Genomic DNA, 19841 nt, shown 5'->3' with positions numbered 1-19841 from the left:
TGTCTGAAATATCACATTAAATTGGCTCCAAGCTGGTAAAGTAAAGAGGTGTGGGAGTGAGAAGACACAAGCAGTAAGCTAAGCTCAAATATTATTATGCAGACTGGATATTTGTGTTCTGATTGGAAAGGTTCTTCCCATGTTGTCTTGGGTAAAACAAACTAGAAATACACTCATAGACATACAGATACAGAGAGCCACACCCCTGCTCTACAGGTTGTGTGTTTATTCTGGTATAATAAAGACAAAATCCGCAAGGTGCAACAAAAATCCATACGCTTGCTTCCTTCTTTCCAATTTCCAAGAGTAACAAATCCATACATGTTACATATGGATTCTATACCTTGACAGCGTCCTCAAGTACATCTGACTATAAACTGTCTCTGGACTAACTTAAGGTCGATTCTGCTTCCCTGCCAACACACATGCACACACACACACACACATGCTGACACACACAGTCCACAAAGTTGAACCACCCCGCCATGATCTTCACTCATTAATCATTTAGAGGAAGCAATTTGTGGCGCACCTGTCCCAAGCAGGAGGCCATTAGGAGATCCGATAGAAGGAGCAGCGAAGGTCTAATGGCTTTTCGGTGGGAAATTATTGGAGGACATATTGGTTTCTGTGCTACAGGTGGTTGCTAAATGTATAATGGCCTCCCGTTGTATGTCTGGAGGTACACATCTACAGTGGAATGTTGCGTACCTGCACCTGGAACATGGACAGTGACAGCCAACACAAAAGTTATAGTCACTTTATAAAGAAGATTGTTCATGGATCAGGTGGGAAGGATGGGATATCATTGCGTAATGACCTGCTGACAATGCATCACATTGCACGTAGCATTAGTAGTATCTAGTAGTACCTATCCATCCATCCATCCATCCATCCATCCATCACTCATACCTGCTTCTTCCTCTCCAGGGTCACAGGTGCGCAGCGTTTCCCAGCAGGAATTTCAAACAGGAAAGACTAACTGGAAAAAAGGCAAGAAAGTGATTTATTGTGATAAAATATGTATTAGTCATAGTAGAAAAGGGAATTTCTTGTGAGCGATTATCAGTAAAATAGTTTTCAAAGGACGCTATCCCCATGAAGCCATAATAGAATATTCCCCCAATGGGGCGTAGACACTGGTGATGGCCAATCTGAAGAGGATGGATGAGACATGGACTTGGAGCGTGGTTTAACTAGGCAGGGCCAAAAAGGCTGGTGCATATTGGAGGAGGTGGACGCGACAGAACTGCATTGACAGACAGGTCGAAAAGCAGAAGGAAGGAACATATTAAAAAGTCTGACAGAAATGAGATGATGAATGGTGAATGATGGTGAATGGAGGTCAGGGCTAAAACTGATTCTGCATTGAGAACAGAAGGAACGCCCAGCATCATCTGATCTATTTGACAGTGCAGGAGGTATGGCTAAACAATCAGAGGTAGAGAGAGAAAGGTAGAGAGAGAGAGAGAGAGAGAGAGAGAGAGAGAGAGAGAGAGAGAGAGAGGTAGAGAGAATGAGGCATATATACGAAAATTAGTCTTCCTGATTGAACTTTTGCTGCGCTTCATTTGTCAAAGGGCAGAGACACACCTCAGACAGGTCACCAGTCTGTCCCAGTGCTCCATACTGTCTTGCTACATGTCTTACAGAGACAATCACTGAGATCTGAAATGAGCTTCATTCAGATTCATCCTATTCAATATCTGCCAGTAATATTTCCAGTGAGCTTGATCAATGTGAGCACCTTTTCACTAACCCCTGATGTTAGCTCTTTTGCATCACATTAAACAAGCGAGCCACTGCGCCTGTACCTCATGAGCTGAGGGGCAGTTTGTCAATAATTGAAATAATGTGCTTGCTATTCATTGCTTGGCCACATTCTTTGCTCAGAATCTCATTATTTATTCTGTTCTTCTCCTTTGAGGATTATCTACCTGGAGCGGTTGTCTGTCACCGGCTTGCTCTGTGAAGCCCAGGAGGGGGCCCTGGGGAACGCCGCGGCCCTGCATCTGTACACATTGTACAGTATCAGCACAGGCAAGGACACCACTCATCAATATCAGCCGTCATTTGATCTGATAGAGACGAGCAGGGTGCTGAATCGCCGAGCTCAGTGTGCAGCGTGGTTGGTAAGGCTTCACTGCACTCCCCATACATTTCATTTCTTATTTATCGCACTGTATGTGAAAGTCGCACGATCAAAGCTTACAAAACAGTTGGCAACATGCATGCAGCTGTGGGAAAATAAAGTCATATATTGACTCACTATTATCTGTTGAGAATATAACAACATATTTGCAGTAGGATAATTGGATCTGCATGCATTACACTTCAAAATGTTTACTGTTCAAAAGGTAAAGTAGAGTCCAATACAGCACTGGATCATAACACAATATAGCATAGAGGAGTAATGATGAGTATTTTGCTTCCAGCTCCCTCCACCAGTACCTGCCCTCTGTGATTAAACACTCTCTATCCCCATTTACTCACCTCCATTAAGTTACATGTCTCTGCAGCGGAAGAGCGGCCATGAACAGCTAACTTTGCAAAACTCAAGCTCGTCCATCTTCTTCCTCGTTAAGCACTATTAATTGACCACACATGTATCACAGGGCATTGCTTATTAATTAACATCCCATCCTCATTAGCTCATATCAAGCATCTGCAGACAAATAGTCTCCCATTAGAAAGCTCAGCCCACTAATGAGAGACAGATCACATTAAAAACAACTTCTCAAATCTCTCCCCCCCACGTCAATTAAAACTGTTAGTGGCACCGCGTTGATAATATAAGGAACATTAAACATGTGTCAGTGAGCACCTATAGGTTTAAAGTTGTTTAATTATATGAAGATGGTATATTAATCATAATTAATGAAATGACTGCTGCGTGTCTTTGAGGAATACGTGAACGATCTGTAATATTTTTATGGTATAATTCTTCTTGGTTATTATTATTATTCCTAGTGAAAGGTTTGATTGAATGATTCATCCAGGACAGAAAGGGCATTCATTTAGCCACTGGGTAATTAATTGCAATTCATGATTAAACTTAATTGGCAGTTTATCAAAGCTGCCCTGTTCTCCTTGCACATAAATTTCTTATTAAGTAAAACCATTATGAGAACAATATTTGAAGGAATAGAAAAACATCTAATATGATTTACTGTTATGAGTATGATGAGTATTATTGTGCGACAAATGATCAGATTAAATCAGATTGTGGCCTCCTTCAGTCCTAGGTGTTTTGTTAATTATTATGCAAAACGTCTGCAAACAAGAGCAAATTCAAACACCACATCGGTCTAAATTCACCGCAAAACAGGAAGCAAATTGCCAACTTGACCTTACATCCAAATCACCTTACACCAAGCAAACTATGTGGCCCCGGGCTCAACCATCCAGTGGTATGACTCCAAATTATCTCCTTAACTGTCTGTAAACACTGTCTAGACATTCCTGGAGCAATCGCATTCTTGCCTAAGGTGACTAACAAAACCCGAACAGATGGTTCAGGGGCACAATTTGTATTCTCTGCAAGCCATGACCCGTAATAATAAACAACAGTGTGAATTGTGTTTCCTTAAAAAATATGAACACATGCCAATTTAACAATGTTATTTGTGTGAGCTTCCTCCCACAGTCAAATATCAATCAAAGGTCTGGTGCAAAGTTCCATTCACTGTGGCAAAGAGCTCGATACACTGGATGACTCCTTGCCTGGAATGATTGGCGGGGCTCTGATCTGAGTTTGAAGATCACCAGTATAACATTGCTGCACTAATTCCTCCCACATTAGTGACCCTGCAAACAAACTTTACTTTACCACACAGAACCATATAAGTTACTGTTCATCTTAAGGGTTAAACATAAACGCCTGTGGTGACTAAATCGCTGTTGTGGTTTTCAGACTTTTGTGCTCACTGTTCTCTACCTTGCAATCATTTTATTTTCCAATCAAAATACGGGCAAATTACATTTTCAGAGTCAATACTGGATGTGTTTGAACACTTTTCCTCTGTAAGTCAGTGAAGATTGTCCAAACATTCCTCAGCAAAGTTGTTATAATTCCTTTTGAAATGCTGTACTGTTGGTTTGAGCTGTTTGAAGATAAGACGCACAATCCAAATTAAACTGCCTCTTCATGATTGCTGGATACTAAGACAATATTCTTGTTTTTCTTAGCGTGACAAGTCCAGCTACAATTTACTTCCATAGAGGAAAAAAACGGGTTGTTGCCATTGTAACTGTGTGGCCTTGCAACCGACCCCTTCCTTAAAGTCGACGTCGGGCGCTGACTAAGATTAATTGCAGACATTGCGGACAGGAAAGCTGAATGTTCATTTGCTGACCAGCATGCTGCCCTTAGTGCAGCCCATTCATTATCTTTAGAGAGGCGTTCAGCCCAGCCGCTCTAATGAAGATAAACAACCAGTAATTGCAACCTGGTGTGTTGTCATTACGACCACATGAAACTGCCTCAGGAGAAATATTAAATCATGCAAACACCAATAAAAACAGGTTTGGATAGTTAGAGAAAAGGCTTCAACATGTCTGGGAACTGGATTAGGTCAAAGGTCGATCAGAGAGAGGTGGAATTCTCAATATCTGCACACTGAGACATCCGGTTCACCATAAACACGTACTGTATCTGAGATATCCTCTTCCTGGCACCACTCACTCTAGTTAATAAAGTTATTTGAATGTAAGTTGGGAATAACTTTGATGGTGAACCTGCTGAGGCCCAATCACAGTTCAGTTAACATTCAGGTAACATCCATAACGAGAACACGTGTTCATGTTCAAGGTTTAAATGCACTCAAAAGTGTCGTCAGCTGTCATTAACTGTGTAAAGCGTCTGGATGTTGAGGTGCATTCAGGAGCCAGAATGACGGGATTCGGGTACAATGTGCTTCTGTGTCACTGTGACCTCTCGGTGCAGTATGAGTTTATGAACAGCAGTAAATGTATCACAGAGCTCTTTTACATTTTACAACCTCCATTACTCTACAAAGTAACTTCACTTATCCGGCTGCCCTTTGCCTGTGACACAGCCTATCTGTCATGGGCTTCTCCACGTCCTCACAGTGCTGCAGGCGGATGAAACATCTCTAAAGGAAAGAAAGGGGGGAAAACTCTGCTCACTGGAGTGAAGCGGGATGGCTCACCTTCCTCCCAGCAAAGAAGCTCCAAGATGTAAAACGCATCTAAAACTTTAGATGGACCAAATAGCAACAGAGCTGAATCATGTTTTTATATTAAACACATCTGAAACAAACTGCAGCTTCTGGTCATCTATCTGCTGTCAAAGGGCAAACTTCCTTGTGCCAGTATGGAGGGAGAACAAAACCAGGCATATAATAACTAATCCACAAAAAGAGTTATATACTAAGCAGTGCCGCTGAATGCGCCGCTGAATGCGCCGCTGAGTGCGCCGGCAGACTATTGGCGCACCCGCCGGCAAACGGCATGGAAGGTTAAGTGGCCGATGAGGCCCCCCTAATGGCGCCACTGCACTTGCTTCACCTGAAATTTGAACAATGGTGGCTGAAATGGAAGAACACATGCAGCATATCTGGTGCCCTGAAGTTTGGTGTCACTTTTAAAGGTAAATTTGCTGAATTGGTGTAAAGTAACCGAGCTGTAAGTAGCGTCTGTGCAGAATAATGTCTCCTGCATGAGGTAAGGCAGAAGTGTGATCGTGAGTGGCAGATGAAATGCTGTGTTATTGTTCTCATGTGTTAGTGCCACAGTGAGCAGAGGGAAGATCCTGTTCTCTCCGCACTGGGCCCAAGTGCTGTGAATGGCAATCTGCCAAACCATGAAGAAGACACAGACATGCCTGTGGAAATGAAATTAGATGTGGTATTTTAATCTTGTTCAGAGCATTTACAAATGACACACAGTCATGTTTTACTGTAAAGGGTGCAGAAGCTTTTGTTTCTTTATGCTTCACTCAAAAGGATCAAATGACAGATTAGTCCCACGATCAATTCATCTTCAGGTCATCTCTCAATTTTAGATATTCAACATCATCATCATCATCATCATCATCTAAAAAAGCTTAGAATTGGTATAACGTTTTGGCTTTGAACATAGTGACGTGTTTGAGGTTTAAATCAGAGCATGTATATATAATTTATAAAGGAATCTAAAGCAGATTGTGTAATTATTGATCAAAATCTTTTTATATCAAATTCTGCAACCTAAAACCAAAACAAATAACTCGAGTATTTGAAACTCGCAACCCACACTGACCTGATTTTGTCAGATCATGCAGACTGCAGACCCGCACAACTTTAGAATAAAGTCACACGCTGCGATTTTTTGGCTGATTACATTTTAGTGCTGAGTGTATCATTAAATTTTAAAGCTGTATGTTTTATTTAACACCACACTGTATCTGTTTGGACAACTGGGACTGCTTCACTGTTTTATAACTTGGTGTTCCATACACATGCTGTCACTCAAACCTGGGTTACTGTGTGTGTGTATGTGTGTTTGTGCCAATGCCTGCATGGTAAGTGAAGGCACCTCAATTTTGTTATTCCCAACAGCGATTTTGGGTACAAACTGTTCCCTGTGGCCTCTGAAACATGCCGTGTCATTTTCTTTGCGTCAGTGTGAATTTGTTGACACAACACAATCATTTATCTGTGTCCCTGTATAGCTGTACTGTATTAAACTGAGGAGTGAGGTGCTGCCGTGGTTTGCATGGGAATGTGAAGTGGCTGGGATGAGGGTCAGCATCTCAAAAGCTGAGGCCACGGTTCTGTGATGGGAAACGGCTGATGGTCTCCTCCAGGTTTAGCATGAGTTGCTGACCCAACTGAAGGGATGAAGTATGTTGGGGTCTTGTTCATTAGTGGAGGTTGTATGTTATGGCAGGTTGATGGGCAGACTGGTCTTGACTTGCTCTTCAGGAGAGACTGAGGAGCCTTCACATAAGGAGCGAGTTCAGAATGCAGAACTGTTGATTTTCCGCATTGAGAGGAGCCAGCCAGCCTGTTTCAGCATCTGATCAGAATGGCTCCTGGATGTCTCCTTAAAGAGTTATTCCGTGCATGTCCAACTGGGACGAGACCACATGGCAGATCCAGAATATAAGCTGGAGGGAGAATATTTTACCATCTGGCCTGGGAACATCTTGGGATCCCCCAAGAAGTTCGATGTGGGTAGGCACGGTACAAATTCTGTACACGTATACAAAAAATCTGCTGCTAGGATAACTGAGTGCAGGCTGTTAACGTCCCATTTTCAACAGCAATAAACTGCAGTATATGGCATATGCTTTTACAAGTCATAGAAATCTTTCATCTGCAACATCTGCAGTTTGTTTTTGTTGACGGAAAGCTGTTAATGGGTTAAACTCGTATTTCCTGCAGTAATATCATCCCTGGCAGATGTGGCAGTTCCCTCAGCCGCCAAATCAGATTCATGGCTTTGTGGACCCATCTCAGATTTAGCACAGACGGAATTGATCATACAAATTCTTAAGTAGTGCGTTGTCCCCAGCTGCAGACACCATTGGGAAATCATAGGATTGTCCCCACTAATGATATGAATGACACCTCCGGCAGCCACACTGAGTGTTTTAATCAGGCATGGTGACAGGGGAGAGAGTCAGGTAGCAGCAGTGGAGCAAAAGCAGGAGGATCTGTAAACCGTGGCAGTGCAGTTACATCTGAAGTGGCAAGAGAGCTGTGATATGCTGTTTGTGAGCGAGACATATCCAATTATATAGTGTCAACAATTAAGCATCACCACCAATGTACAGATCCAAAGTTAAGTATCTGGTGGAGCAACATAAAAACATTTTTGATTTATGCATTTAGAGTAATGAGCTGTGCAGTAAAGCCATGCTACTCTCAATGCAGACAAAAAGGCATTAAAAATGATACACCCTTCTCAGTCCCCATGCTTTCACTTTCTGATCTAAATTAGTGTCGGTATAGATTTCCTTATGTGGAAGACACCGCCTTATGTCGCAATAAACGTTATTGATCAGTCAGCATTCTCATCCCTGGAGTCCTGTCTCCTAGATCTTAAACACTGGATGATAAACTACATTCTCCTGACCTAGTCCACCACCCTGTCCATGGATCAGTCCCCATCCCCCAACCAGCCTCAGAGACGGAGGAACACTCTTCATCTTCTTGACAATTAATTTGGTCCTTGCAGTAGTACTCAGCTCATCTCACCTTCTTTTATAATCTTCTTTTATTGCTGTATTCTAATATCCTCTGTCTTTGCAAAGAGGCCATTTGAGACATTGTACGTGATCTTGAACTATACAAATAAAGTTGGTATAAATAATTTTTCAAACATCAGAGTTGCTATTTTCCCCGCCATGGATAAACAAAACTGAGATGGTCAAAACAGCAGCTTTTGTTTTGGCATAATTTATAGCATAAAGGCTTTGAATTATTTATACGACCAAGAGAACAATTGTGGCCGGCAGCACAGAGACATAATGAATGCATTCTAACGGACGGGCCAACCTTTCTCTCTTACTGAGGCACAGCCAGTCTGAAGTCAGATCCGACTGCTCTTTCTACCGGAACAGAGCAAGAAAGCAAAACGCGTCAGACAAACTCAAAATACCATCTGTTACATTAATAAATACAAATTAAAGATTAGTGTGTGGCAACAAAAATGCTAAACAATAAGAACTCGCTGTCGGGCAACCGCCAACTGTGATCAAGCAAAAACCGCTCAAGAATGACATCCTAAAACTATGTTGAGAGCTCCGAAATCAAACTGTGGACAACAAAGATGATGATTTCACCAAACAGCTATGAGCACAAAGTTCACTCTTCAGTTTTTAATAGCAAATCCTTGAAAGATGGTTCAATATTTTTAAATTCTATTAAATATTTATTTTACATTGCAATCAAAGCCAAAGTGTCACAGTTGTGCCAAGTCTCCAAAAGGATAGAAACATAATATATTTACTGGATTTGTTGTGTGAAGCAGTGCTGAGATTTAAAAATATGAAAACGGAAAGAATGAACAAATCACAATAACCAAAGTGGCTCTAATAGCTGTTGCAATAAGTGGTACAACACAATGGTTTCTATTCTGGGACACTGACTAGCATACAGATGGATTCTGTCTGCATGAAAGACTTGGCCGTGCCTTATTTGACAATCGCTTGGTCCGTCAAGATGATGAATCGTCACCTTAAGTTGTATGTTTGTGTTGTGGGAATAATACAATTGTGCAAATGTTTATCATTGTTGCAACCCCAGTAAGTCCAGGAGGAAAGGGTAGTAATAAAAGAGAGGATTGGAGGTAATCAGGGGAGATGCCATTGCTTTGCTGTGGCTGCACAACAAAGTAAAGCCACAGCAAAGCAATAAGAGAGAATCAGAACAGGAAGTGCCATATATTCATTGTATGGCTTCTGATTGTGGGATTGGCTGTCTTCTCATTGGTGGAGCAATAGGTCACAGGAAAGTAAAGATAGAGAGGGAAACATACAGAAAACACATCCACCACATGCAGGGATATAACAATCATCTATTTGCGGTGGAAATGTTAACAAGGACTTAAGGTCACAAAGTTCCTATTCTGAATAGTTCTGGGTAAAGTAGCTGCAAATTTAGTTCACAACCAAAGGTGTTAAAGTGCTTAATGCCAGTGCTGTCTACCTCTAAACTGCAAACATCTCTGTATATATTTGTTATCTTGGCAGCCAGTTAGTCTTTCAGTGCGGACCAGTAATAAAAAGGTGAGGATAACCTGACTTTGCTGTACACTAAGGCCACATTTTACAGCTTTAAGCACACACTGAGATGTCACAGTAGGACAGACAACCATGACAGCAAATAGCTTAGCCCTGGTAAGTCTACAAAAGGACACAGAGAGGTGAGATAAAAACGAAAGAGGCTGGAGGAAAACTGTGTGTGAAGCTTAAGCCTCAGACAGACGCCCTTGTAAGAGTAGACACCCTAGAACCAGCCATTGTTGAGATCACAGTTAATGGTTGTATGAAAGCTCGCTGAAAAGAAGACAGAACGCCTCTCTGTTCCACTGAATAAGCATCACTTATGTCATACTTTTTTTGGGTGGAGGTGGAGAAATTAGTTGTACCAGTAGAACCAACAGTTTTAGACATGCCAAAAGTTCTGTCTTGTTGCCAGAGCAGAGTGATGATGGCCCCATTCCAACACATTTTAGAGAGGAGAAGGCCTGTCTGGCATTAGTGAATAATGATCTCCATTTCTCTTCCTGGGGATCAGGTGCGTTGCCTTCAGGCGTGCTTGTGGCCTTGCTTATTCAACAAACATTTGGATTGGAAAAATGATGCCCCTGCCCCTCAAAAACAATCATTCATTTGGGGAGAAACAGAATCTCTTCACTCGTGCAACTGCAGAGGAGTTCTACATGGATGAAAACACTGATATGATGTGTAATCATGTGATGCATGCAGCGATGGGCCGTTATGCGATGGTTCCTGGTCCCTTGGGAGATTCCAGTACATTACCGAAGATGTATTTTTTTAGAATTCTGTGTTATCAGATCTTAACACAGTGATCTAACCGGTCTGCACTGTAGAGCCACAACCTGCAGAACAACACAAACCATCTTAGAGGATCATTAAAACTGTTTGGGGCACATTTGTGACATAATGTTCTCTGTATGACATCGTTAGGACTTTATTGAGTTTCGTAATGGTTTCTCATTTGATTCAGAGTCAGGTGACATAAAGCAAACACTATGAAATGATGTTTTGGGGAACTTTAGGAGATATTTTGTTTGCAGGGTTGTTGGGTGTTTACTAGTTTATTCTGTGACCGTAGGTTTTAGGATCAAGGTTTTTATGTAGTGGTACCTGCATCACGCTTTTAAAATAGGTGGCATTCGGATGAACACATTATTATTGGGTGTAATAGGAGGCAGCATCAATCATACAATCGAATAACCTTCTGTAATTTCCTTTAAAAGCACTGCGCTGTCTAACAGACAAAACGACTAACGTCTTTCCTGTTGCACTATTATCAGTTTCCACCAGGACAGTTAGGGCCATGATTGTGATCCTCGGCGACCGTCTTCTTTGTTGTGGTTATCTGCAACTCAGAATGCAATGCTTCAAGCAAAACCTTTAGGAAGGCTGTTGAAAAGACTAATAACTGATGCAACCCAGTGTTTTGGAAGATACAACATAAAGATTGATGGGACTGGGCAGTTCTGGGGGAGGCAAGTGAAACATTTCAACCCAGTGTGGTGCAAACAATAAAACTGCAAAGATGTTTGTTTACTTACTCGCAGTCTGATTCATGTGAGATTTAATCAAGGTACCCACATTAGATGATGTGTCTGTAATTGCACAGCACTTTGTAAATGAGCACCACAACTGATTAGAGCAGGCAGATTGAATAGATACAGTGCCCAGTACCCTTCAGATGACAACAGGGATTTAATCACACAAAAGAGAGAAGGTTCATGATGCGGCGAATTAGAAAAGGCTAAGAACCACTCTGAATCTAGCACTCTACAACCCTTTTACCTTTGCATAACATAGTCAATAAGTGCCGTTAATGACAGTAATTTGATTAAAAAGCTTTTATAAAGAAAAAAGAAAAATGTATGTGAATTGGAGGCGTCGCATTGAAATGCTGTCCAGTCTGCCAGACTTCATATGAATATGGTCCGTCTCGCATTCTGAACTGACCTCGGTCACAAGATCCAGATACGTTGGTATACAATCCGTACTGCTGTGACTCATTCAGGAGATTAAATCTGCCGTCCAGTTGAAAACTTGGTCTTGTATTCAAGCTTGTATTCGTTGATGGAGTTATTTGGCAGTGACAGCTCACGCCAACGTCATTAGTCCTTAAAAACAAGTGTGATGGCTCACCGAGTAAAGAGGAAACATGAACCACTGACCATGACCATGACCTGCCTGATGAGATCTGATCACAATAACAGGAGGAACCAGATAATTAGGAACTGTCACCAGCGCCATCGCAACGTCAAAGCGTATTTGGGCCCACACGTTTCATCTGCATCTATGTGTATTTATAGTAACAAAGTCATTTTGTGTATGGCTGGCTTCACACCATCCATAAAACATATCTGAGAAGTGCACTCATCATCGAATCACATGGGACCAGGATTTTATCATGGTAAAGAATTTCAAATGAGACAGCTCCACGGTTGAGGATGGTGTGCGTTTGTGCTCCACTCCAGTCTTGCATTCTCCTCCGTACCTAATGTCCCATAAATAGCAGAACCACCGCACTTCCCTGATCCTCCAACCCCCCCCTCAACACTCCGTATCACAAAGGAGCCGAGAGACAGAGCCAAAGGGACCGACTGTCAAAAGGGGTCTGCTACATGCGTCGATGCAGCCTGATGGTCCAGAACCTAAATTTCTTTATGTGAGCCCAGCTTAGAGGAAAACACTCACATATCGGCTCCATACCGTCCTTCCCACTTAGCCAGCACCGTTCTCTGCACGCAGGGATGAGAAACTAGTTCATTTGACCACCTTCCTACTGTTAAACCAATGTTTAGAGAGACGGAACACTGCAGCTTTAGCAACTGCGTTACACACATAGTAAACAGAATCTTGACCGATTTGGGGGAACAGAAACCTTTTAAACAACTTTATTCTATTTGCTTTGTGAAATACAGTTACGTCACTTATACATCACGTTCACGTTCTCTCTTGCAGTCAGGTATACTGAAGGCGAGCAATTTTAGGATAACTATGTCGCTAAAGCATGTCTGGCCTTTCATTGGGATCATTTCTCCAAGAATCCTGAGCTCCTCCAGGTACCTAATCCCCTCTATTAGACACAGCGTTCCAAAATAACCCTTTAACATCTCTTCCTACAGGGGTTTAGCCAATTCACCGCTTGGTTGCAGTGATTGGGAGAAAACATTAAGTTCAGAGCGGCGTGAGGCTTTTGTCTCTATTACCTTCTTCCAAAAATGGATGTGTTCAAGAATTCAGCTATCCAAGCTGTTTGGGCAACAAAAGACGATGAAGAGAATAACATTGGCTCTCAGTGGTTGATGCTGTTGCTACAGGTCACAGGATTTGGACCTCGCTGATCTCAGCCTGCTGCTTTGAACAGCCAAGTCATTGCGATTGTCGATTGTCAGAGAACGGGCATCAATTCTAAAAAGTGTCGACACATGAAAAATCAGGGATGAAGTCGCAATGTTTTCTCAATCGAACTTAACCAACTTTTATACCTATATATTTCTCATCTATCCATCAGCCTATACCAATTTTCTGCTTGTTTTCCAAGTCACAGAACTAGATTGTATGAAATATAGTTTAAATTGCAAGGCACATGCTTTTAAGAGTGTGTGTCAGAGTAATTCATCTGTGGTCCGATGGATGCAAAGGCCCCAGGCTCCATTCCCCAGAGACTCTTCTCTCTATTTGAAGCATGCTCATCCTGCTTGTCACCATCCTCTCAGTACAGATAGTTTTTCCACACTATGGGTCTAATGTGATGTGTGTGCCAGGAATGGGAGCATGAATAAATTAGTGGTGCCAGCAGAATAGTTACAACTGCTTAATGATGTTGTCTCCTATTCCTGTCAAAGAGAAGAAGTCTAGCATGCAGGGATTGGGTTTGTGAAATAATAAAGTTGCTGTGAAAATATGTCATTTGTAAAAGTGTCCGTTTGACTGTTGGAGCCAATTTGAAGGAATTGGAAGGCAAACAAAAGAGATTGGAAATCAGAATTGCCATAAATAATCTTCTGTATGGGAAATTAGATTGAGGTCTTTTAAACTTGAACACATTCAGTACCAGAACAGAACACAACAGAAGAGAACAGAACAATGTAGATCAGACGGTATGCTGATTTTTTTATTACTATTCCACACCACGAGAGTCTGAAATGAAAAACATTTTGAGTCCTCCAGTCTGGCACTAACAATTTGCATATTTATACGTCTTATTATGTGAACAGCAAAGATCAGACCCACTCTTACAGATGGATATTTTAGTGGCTCGGCGGTTAAATATTATGCAATGAATTTCTTTCATTTTCCTAAATAAAATTAGGGGGCAAAAGTCGTCTACTTCTAACCAATTATCTTCCACACAAAATAACATAGGCCTTTGTGTGAACATCGTATTAAGAATGGGGTTGAGGTTAAGATCTATAGATACAGTTCATTTAGTTTTTATCAAGTCAATGTCACAGTATCTATCTATTCACCATCTTGTTGGAGAGCAGCTTAATTATTTTGGGCTTTCATGGTCCTGGTTGTTTGTTTGCCTCATGAGATCTGGCAATGCTGAGTCCATTCCTTGAATTTGAGACTTGTTAAGCATCACACTTTCCAACCCAGCGTGGTAATAGCATAATAACAGTTTAGGGGGTTCTTGGCTGATCAGTCTTCCAACTCTCATCTGATTCCTTTTCTCATTAGCTAAGTACCACTAAAGGGAAAACCAACCTCAAACACTCATGAAGAGTGTTTGAGGCTAACATGAAGAATTGGCTAACATGAAGAGTTGTCTGCAAAATGATCGTCTTCTCTTAAGTGGGACGCAAATGTACGTCATCATTTATCTGCTGATATTCCTGGAGCACAGGAAAATTCTGTTACATTTGTTGGTTGGATGCTTTTTGGTGTTTTAACAGTTTAGTCTCTCTACTTGGCTCAGATGTAAATTTAAATGTCAATGATGAATAACAGAGCTGCAATTTTAGAGAGTGTTACTTGACTTAGTACTTAACCTTTGTGGTGTGTTCTCAAACTTGAAGCCAGAATAAGTGATGATTTATTTTAAGGTCAACGCGGTGGATTATGGCCACAGTGTACTATATAAGAAGGCAACTAGACTAAAGAATAGACTGGTGGACTTGTCGGTCTTTAAGAACTGTCCATTGTCTACTTCGGATGACTCCCTCTGGCTTGTGTCATATTTAGACCAGGTATGACCAGAGGCAGGTATCAGATGTTAGGACCCAGAAACCAAGAACATTGAACATTGAACTGACTGTGTGTGTAAGTTTGCCCTGCGTCTCTGTGGGTTCCTCCAGGCATGCTGGTTTCCTCCCACTATGGCACAACATTTAGGTTAAGTGAATTGGGAACTGGAACTGGCCCAGTAGGGGTGAACGTCAGCATCAATGAGCTTGTCTGCCTCCATGCGTTAGCCTTGTGATGGACTGGTGCTCTGCCCACGGTGTACCTGCTGGGACAGGATGCAGCTCCATGTGGGGTATTGAGGATGGATGGATGGATGGCTACTCTTGGCAAAAATGTGTCCTGCTGTTTATTTTGATGGTGGACTTTAATGCATTCTAAATAGAATGTAATGAGGAGCGGTGTGCTGTTTACCATGTATTCATTCTTCTATTTCTTTTGTCTGAAAGAAGGTTTTCTGAATAGGGGACGATATGATCACGCCAAGAAATATGTCTGCCTGTTTTTCTCTTGGCAGGAGCTTGGGTGGGTCGGCAGGTCAAACTGGCTGCATCTGAAAGGTGGGGGGAGCTTAGAATAGAAAGGACCATGAAGTAAACACGATGGCTGCATTCTGAAGCTCTTAAATTGTCGCCACAATTCCCTCCATTGTGTCTTCTCCTTGTGTAATTGTCGTGCTCACTGCAAGGGAAAAGGAAGGAAAAGACAGGAAGAAAGAGCAATGGAGAAAGAACCATCCTCTCTTCTCAAGCATCATCAGACTGGGAATTAGGAATTGGGATTATGGATGAATTTAAGTGTATTTCAAGTTCACACAGGTAAACTATGATGGTTATCATCAGCAGCAGCCATTCATCGTTCATATTTCCACTCAGGATGTTTAATTAAACAGATTATTGATGTAGGTTGTAGTGATATATGAAGAGTTTGTTTATGGATTTTGGCTCCTTTGTCATCCGGGTCTGCACTCCACACATCCAGTCATTTTAAGCAGATCATGACTAAAATCTACCTAACCGAACACACGTCGGATCACATCATTGAGTCTCCTTGATCCTTAAAGATCTGGCAGACCTGGTTGATTTTTTTTGGTCGCGAGAATATCAAGGAGCAAGTAAGAGCTTCGGAACGCATGGAATGTATAGGGGAACACTGAATTTAAAGTGCAGTTTATGTGGCGTAAACAAACCAAAGGAGGCTGTTCAAAGTCATTGACTGCTCAGCCGAGTGTGAAAGATCTTGGAATAACAACTTTCATCATCACCTGTAAATAGCAACACAAAGACGATGGTTATTTTCATGATCATCAAAACTGTCACTGGCCACCGCCTTCTCAAATTATGACGGATTAGCATCTGGGACAGAATAATTGACTCCCACTGAGTCTTTGGGGTCGATGAGTTTGAATTATGATGAGTGCACAAAGACATTAGTGAAAATAGCCCTACCCCATAGCTTCTCTTTACATTTCCATTGCACATGATGAGATGTGACAAGGTGTCTCTTCATCCATAACGATTGTCTCCGCCTTACTAAGAATATCACATTATAGCACATAACTCTGTGGGGGGAAACGCACTTTCAACTGGAAGCTGCTTGCCAGAATGAAGACACATAAGATGAGACAGACGGATAGCGGCACTGAGCCATGACTCCTTTTTCTTCCTTCCCACTGCATCCAAAACACATCCATCACCTACCTCTGCTCCACTTTGAGGAAATATGCTTCATGAGGGAATATTCCCACGACCGTTAAACCAACAGAGCTACATTTTTGATTTTCTTCCAATAAGCCTTGAATTTACTTACACCGATGTAAATGAGCGTAGCCACAGTTCAGGTAATTTGAATGAAGTATCACAAATAAGGATTAGCTAAGACCTGACAACACATGTTTAGAAGACAACAGAGTGTGCAAGTGTCTGCACAGGCTGTCCACTTGACTGGTGATATATCAGTTAAAGCCTCCTTTGGAAAGATCAACAAAAACAACAAAAAACCCTGTAACACCATCGTTTATGCTGATAAAAGTGTCAGGGTTATCTGATCCCCCTCTCTCTCTCTCTCTGGCCGATCGAACTGTCAATAAGCCAAATTTACATCTGCTTCTCCCATCAAACAGTAGTAATAAATCACTTCTCTTCTATGCGTTTGAATTCATCTGCATTCTCCTCACCCATACCTAAATACATTATGCATTAACCCAAGCATGCAGTTTTCAGAAGCGCTGCTTTAGTAAATATATATATAGATATTCTGTTTGCTCTATTTATGCCTCACAAATGACCTCAAATTCTTTGTAAACTCATTCCTTTATAGCTTTCTGACATTGAGTGTCCCCTCACACAGACTGCAGGAGTGTGCAAGTAGCAGCGGTAGGTAGTAGGTAGTGCATCACTGTCCAGAGTGGTGCTGCGGACAACATTAATTGCTGGATTAGAGAGGATAGCTGGTCCTTTTGCAGTGGCAGTAATTGGGAGCGGAAGCCTGTTGACAAGAAAGTACAAAATTTGTGGAAGGACTAATGGTTTGGAATCCTCTGGAATTAGGAAAAGGAACAAATTCCTTCATAAGATTCTGTAGTGTATTCAAGTGAGCAGTCTAGTGGAAAATAAGAGCAGAAGTGTTGAGATGCTTCAACGTGCGGCTGCGTCTTTATTCTTTCAACCAGACACGTAATTTAGAAGTGGAAGCATAAGTGAAGCTTGAACCGCTGGTGGCTCGTGTTCAAAAATGTACCAATTTGTTTTTTTTCTTGTAATTGACTGTGTTTGCCAGATGCAAAATGAATACACTCCCCTCCCCCAACGAGCGCCGCTGAGATGCCCACAGGCCATACAGCCAAACAAAACTGCAGTGTAGCTATTCAGTGACCGACAAAAGGACACTGTAAACACACAATGAACGCACAAGCTACTTTTATATGAAGCAGGACATAACAGCATGCGTGATCGTTGAAGTGCTCCTGGTTCAGATGAAGTTTACCTGCACTTCACAAGATCTGAATGTAAAAATAAGACTTTTGATCCACCTTCGTACATACAGCCCCACTGTGTAACAGCTCAGGCCTTTCATAAGAAATGAATGTGACTGTGTGTGACAAAATTATTTTCACAGTCTGAACAGCTTAAATGCCCTTTGAATTGTTTAGATCTTTTGTCCTGACATCATCAGTCAGGCAGTATCTCCTGTTGTGTAATGCTGGAGCAGTATAAATAGAGGGAATAGTTCAGAGCTACAGCTGAACACGTGAAGAGAGTATGAGACAAAAGTGAAACCTTGTGATTTCCTCAAACTAACACTGGTAAGGCTCTGCGACCGTGACAAAGCTAATGGATAATGTGGATCCGTACACATTCCCCTTGGAAAGCACCACAGAGGAAATCAATAATCCGAGCTGCCATCCCCCTTTCTTACTGTTACTGCATCACACAGTGGCACACAGCAGTCAGCGTGATTGTATACAAATCATTTACCACAGGCAGAGGTCGGAGAAAATAAGGTAACGAGACATAAGTGCCATATAGCACTCAGAGACTGAACGCAGACATTTATCTACCACAGCAGCTGCAGGTGTCATTGTGTTTCAAAATAACTAAATGGTCTCCAGCATAGGCATGGTAATGACAGTATACACAGCCCTATGGTAAAAGCACAGCATATCCTGGTCACTGTCCTGTCCGATCTTTGTCATGGTGTTTCTGTGTCGGCTTCATCTGCTGTGTCAGGTTCACTTTTATTTTCTCATCAATCACAGCTCAGTGCCCAAGGACATCTGTTTTATTTACAGCTATCTGTAACTTGCAAGGATGAATTGATTGACATTTTTTACACATTGTTCCGGAGCCCTGGTAGGAAGATTTGTTTTGTTTGTTTTTAATTTACCTAGAGTTAGGGAATAAGCTGGGGGGGAGAAGTATTACCTTTAAACCTTTGAAATTATACTTTTAATTTATTGTGATTTGCTGTTGATTGAATACTTCTTTATTGCAAATAAAATCCGATAGATTTATTTTGTGCATTATATTAATTTTGACAAAACACGGCTTGATCTCCATCCAATCGCAGAACAAGACATTTACAATCCAATATGTGGGGCTCTGCAGTAAATGGCTTTATCGTACAGCCTCTGTGTCAGAAGCTGCAGACTGACACAGCGTTTGGCAATGCCAGCCTATCCAACATTATGTAAGTGAATTAAACTAATGCACCCGTCTCCTTCCTGCTGCCGGCCAGTATTTATTAGCCTGATGTACATCCATATGTCTTATTCTGAGTCCCGGCTCCATCTTTTATATTGTTGACTGCCAAGGTAACGGTGTGAAATATGCAAGTCCTTTTCCATAACAGCTTCCCTACTCGTCTGATGAACCGATATGTGTAACATATCATCTTCAAGTGTATGGATTAATCGCAGCCCTGTCAGCATACGTCTTGATTCACTTTTATTCTTCTACGCTTGTCAGTGATTTATTATGTAAACAACAACGCAAAATATGTCTGCAGTCCTAATCTCAGAGAGTGGAACCCACATCATAGCCTGTAAGAATGAACTATTTTCATAATTCAATATCCGTGTAGCTGCTGCTTTACTGTTGACCTACAACATCGCCAGCATTCAGCTATTAGGTTGCAGTAGATGAGAAAAAAAAAGGCAATTACTATGATAAATGACCAAGCCACCAAAACAGAGTGGACCAAACATTTTCGTTTGATACCGGCCAGTCCACAATCCCATTACCTTTGCTGTTTGAGGATCACTCCGGGGAATATCTCTTCAGACAGGTGCACAGGAACACACGCCAATGCTGCTAATCTATACTAGAGACTTTCACCAGATCGCTTCTGTTTCAGAGAAAACACTATCAATTACATCAATAAATGCACTTTCTTATTCTGGTGGTGTTGGCGTCTGTTGATGCATGTA

This window comes from Genypterus blacodes, unplaced genomic scaffold (genome assembly GCF_046128005.1).
Source record: "Genypterus blacodes isolate CSIRO-AG114 ecotype Tasmania unplaced genomic scaffold, CSIRO-AGI_Gbla_v1 ptg000214l_1, whole genome shotgun sequence".
NCBI lineage: Eukaryota > Metazoa > Chordata > Actinopteri > Ophidiiformes > Ophidiidae > Genypterus > Genypterus blacodes.
This window is presented reverse-complemented; position numbering follows the sequence as displayed.